The 4,866-nt window shown below is 34.9% G+C and overlaps 1 pseudogene; it reads right to left on the minus strand.

The window, feature by feature from the left end:
* Window positions 1–564: 564 nt before the first annotated feature.
* On the minus strand, window positions 565–664 carry LOC138830095 (U6 spliceosomal RNA; annotated as a pseudogene).
* Between the last annotated feature and the right edge of the window lie 4,202 nt (window positions 665–4,866).

Genomic DNA, 4,866 nt, shown 5'->3' on the forward strand with positions numbered 1-4,866 from the left:
AAGAAATGCAAATCAAAACAACATTGAGATACCACCTCACACCAGTTAGAATGGCAAAAATCAAGAACTCTAATAACAACAGATGCTGGAGGGGATGTGGACAGAAGGGAACATTACTTCATTGTTGGCGGAAGTGTAAACTTGTTCAAACACTTTGGAAAGTAGTATGGAGGTTCCTCAAAGAGTCCACATAGAGCTCCCCTATGACCCAGCAGTCCCACTTTTGGGCATTTACCCAAATGTTTACAAACAAGACCACACTAAAGGTACCAGCACAACTATGTTTATTGCAGCATTATTTACCATATCTAAGATCTGGAACCAACCCAGATGCCCCTCAGTAGATGAATGGATCAAGAAAATGTGGTATATATACACAATGCAATTCTATGCCTCCATCAGAAAGCATGACATTGCCTCATTTGTTAGGAAATATAAAGGCCTTTCTAAGGTGAAGATTTAATACACTGATGTCAAACTATTAATTATATGAATTACGTGTATTTTTACTTGTAATTTTGTAATCAATTTTTAATGTTTTTCATTTCTTGTATGTGAAGAATGAAAAATTTTGAATACTTCACAAATTTTCATAGCATCCTTATGCAAGTGCCCTGTTAATCTCTGTATTGTTGTAATTTGGTTATACATGCTGCTGAAGCATAGAGTATCATCTAAACTAAATAGTTAATGTTGCAATCTTTATACAGGGTTATATTCTTGGGTGCCTATTTGTTACAAGGAAACCTTATTGTTTCTAACAGTGCTATTGATCCTATTTCCCTGAAATTCTGTGAATAGTCGAAAAATTTTATTGTTCAGTCCATTGCTCACATTTGCAAATTTTTGTCAATTCCTATTTTAAATATTTTCCATTTTGGATTTGATTGTACTTTCAAGTATTTATAGCTAGGTCCAAAGGTGATGGCTGTTTCAAGTAGTAATTTATCCAACTGAGATAGCTCTGTGGAGCCAATGGATTCAAAGTAAGCCTTGCTTAAGAGCTACTTCTAAACTTCTGCAGTTGAAATTTTCCCAAATGAGGTCTTACTTCCTAAATGAGATCCTAGGATCCCAGGACCCAGTTATCTGCATCATCAGATAACATGGGCAAGATTTCTCACCTAGGCCCATGCAACATGCCAACAGAAACTAATTGAAGACCCATATCAGTTTCTCGTTTCCTATATTTCAGATCCCCAATTCCTTGAGATGCAGGAATTATCAGTAAGCAATTGTGAAATGCAAGGCAACTTAAAATGAATGAGGAGATCGCAAAATCTGAGAGACAGTGCTGTAATTCAAACTTTCAGTTTACATATGACCAATCCATATGAGTGAACAAGATCACAAAATGTCATAAGATTATTTTTAATACTCCTCCTCTAATGAGTAATGAAATATTTCAGTCCAGCATAAGTGGTCCAAAAAAGAGTTCCTGGAATGATAGATCCATAATTGCTCTATCAACTTTTGGAAAACTTGACTTAGAGGTGAAATGTAATTTAGAAAAACATTAAATGAGAAGATCCTTAGTGCTTCAAAACATTGATACTTCAGTTAAACTTGGTTCTGTGATATAAAAATGTGGTCACTCTCAAACCAATGACAATGTACATTTAATCTCCTGAAAGTGTATTCCTTTTCAAATAAACATTTTAAAATCATATTCACCAAAATAACTTTTGACAAGTAGTTGATACTTAGTGCCATTACAAGTTTTTCAAGTGTAGGGAGCAAGTTACAATAGAGTTGATGTATTTACCCAGCACCAATGACAAACAGGTTCAACCATTCATTATAGTGTAGAAAGAGTACCACCCACCATTTGTGTTGTTCAGTAGGTGCCTTCCAAAAATGTGTTCAATAGATCAGCCTCCCATATTTCAAACCCAAAGGTTAGCTAATGAAGTTAATTTCAACACAATAGTTGTTGGGTCTTCGTCCATCCCACGAAAGACAAACGGGGTCTAAGGAAAGGTAAGTGTGGCTGGTAGCCCGTTCCCCAGCCTCCCTTAGCCCAGGAGAAAATCAGACGCAGCAGGGAGTCAAGTCAAGCAGTAAACTCGTTTATTAACACAGAGCAAGCCCTTTTTAAAGAAAAAAAAAGAGCACGTGGCTTGGGAGGGGAGGAAGAGGAACCAATCACTGTAAAGGCCACACCCTATCATGCACCTAAACTTCCACGGTCTAGTTATGCAGTGAAGGTAAAGTAAATTGGGCTCTGCCCACTCAACTCCCTCTCAGAACCATCTTTGCTGCCCATGTGCTCCACAAATAGTGACAATAGTCAGAAATAGTTGCCTTATCAAATGTTGTTTTATTTTTTCTCTATCTGTATAACATAGTAAGAAATATGACTTTATGTCTTGAATATGAGTACTCATCAGAGATGTGAAAAACATAAAATCTGTCTTCTATTTCTAACATATTCCTCTATAATAGTAAATCTTAGTTTTCTTCTTTTTCCAAAACCTACAAGTAGTAGAAAATATTATCCCAGGTAAAATAAAATAATCACACACCATTGTACAAAGCCATTTATAAAAATTGATAATTAGGAATACATTCTATGCCATTTTAAACTTTCTTTTTGACTAAAGATCAATCTTCCAAATAGATGAGAATACAATTATGTCTAGGTGCTTCGCATCTCCATTCTTGCAAATTGTTACTACAGATGAGTGAATTATGGAAATATAAGCTGACATCAGTTCAAGTATATGCAGGATTGAAACTCCATGGAATATATATAAACCTTTCAAAGTATTATCAGACATTTTAACAGAATGAGTATCAAAGAGGAAGTTGAAACCAGAGAGGAATAATAGTAAAGATGAAAAATTGAACAAAGGGTAAGTACAGCTAGAATACACATGTGATAAAGGAAGTGATATATCAGAAATAAAGCTTGGAGAAGGGGTTAGTTGAGAATGATAGAAGGAGTCATTGTGATCCAGGAGTATTAGATAATTGGATGGATATATTTAATTGTAACACACTTGCACAACCTTATGAAATTCAGTTAATAAACACAACAAGAAATAAAAAACACGCAAAAATCACAACCAAATAGCAATCTCTACAGAGTATGAATATGACCTCTCAAAATTTTAAGGAGTTAATGAAGGGCAGTCTTGGTAAAAGCAAATAAAGCTGTTCAAAGAGGGCAGTTTGGGGTATGGGAGAATTTTGAACAGGTTTAAATAGATTGTCTAAGGTTATAAATCACCTACATCAGCTGCAAATATTATCTTTCTTCTGCTAATTTTCTTTGGATGAACTGGATACTCCAGCCCTCAGCCACACTTGATAGCTTGAGAAGATAGAATGGATGAAACAAGATCAAGAACCCATTGCTCCACTGGAGAGAAAACAATCCTCTATGTTTTCTTTCATCTCTCTTCACTATGTTTTCTTCATACTTTTAAGTCGATTTTGAATTATATTTTTCCTTCTTTGTTCTGGCAAATTAATTAGTCAAAGTAATTCACTAAATATTACTTGCCATTTTTTATCATGCTGTTGAATTGGGCAAGCGAGTCCATTAAACTTCCCTCTTGCATTTGGTTGCCATGAAAGAACATCTATGTTAATGAGGAAAATCTAATGTAAAGATTTCTCTCCAGAAAACCAGTCGAAGATTCTGTGATCACAAATATTTGGCTATACATTTTCCTTTTCTGTTACCTTGAATGTCTTCTTGTGTCTAAAGTGCCCAGAAAAATAAGTACTCCATCACTTTTTGGTTTAATCAATTCTAACCTCAAAGATATATATTCCTAACATGATGCTTAGACGAATTAAAAACTACACTGCTTTTATCTTCTCTCTTAAGACTCTCCTTAGATACCATATCAGGAACAGTGAAGTTATTCCTTGCAAAATTATTTCAATAGATTATTTTTCTCTTGGGCTTGCATTTGCTCAACAAGATGTATGAATGAGAACAGAATTAAATTACCCATACCTTGAAAGATAGTGTCTGTTACAAAAGGACAATGCTTCTATGTCCTACTTCTATGTCCTCCTCTTAGCTCTTGCTTGATTTCCAATTTATCACTGGTCCTTGGCTTTACGTCTAGTGACGGACTACACAGCCTCAGCCACTGCTACATCTTCATGGTTTCTCTTTTAAAACTCTCTTAAGTTGTCTCATTTGGATGTAGAATTTATTTTCCTGTCTTCATTCAATCAGTTCTTCAGTGTAGTGAGCCAAATAAGCTCTGTCACTTTAGGTAGCAAAAATATTCAGAGAATCTATATCAAAAAGTTTGGGCCTCCCTCCACTGCTGAAGCCAACGTGCTTAGCTAGGACTTCTAAGAACAATTTTCTAACCTTTTCTATTTTTAATTCTTTTCTAATCCCAAAATTTTTTGTCTTATGTAATTTGTCTTCACTATCTCATGTTAATAAGGATATTATATTTTGTGAACCACTTAGAAATGTGAAATCATTGGTTTGATGTATCCAATCAGATTTTTTTTTCTGTGTTTCACTGCTTCACGTGCAAAGACATTGTGAAAAGTGTTACAAAGAGAAAAGTGTAACCCAATACCTTCTTTCATTGGGGAGGGCAGTTTCTCCCTAAATATTTTGACCCAAATTTTCATTTTCAGAGAATTACTGTTTGATAATTAAAGGTTAATTCACAAATTTTGATATCTTATGTTTTTAAGAATTTTGTGTTTAAATTCCACTACAACCTTGTTTCACACAGTGAGAGTATATTTCCAGGGTAAAGACAATTCTCAAGGGAACCTACAGGATTTACAGCAAGGTTCCTGAGGTTTGTTTGTTTAGTGTGAAAAAGAGCCATCCTCAACCACATTGCTTCCTCTCTACTAAGTCTCCATGGACTTCTT

This window comes from Dipodomys merriami, unplaced genomic scaffold (genome assembly GCF_024711535.1).
Source record: "Dipodomys merriami isolate MVZ:Mamm:240054 unplaced genomic scaffold, mDipMer1.0.p SCAF_183, whole genome shotgun sequence".
Classification (NCBI taxonomy): Eukaryota; Metazoa; Chordata; class Mammalia; order Rodentia; family Heteromyidae; genus Dipodomys; species Dipodomys merriami.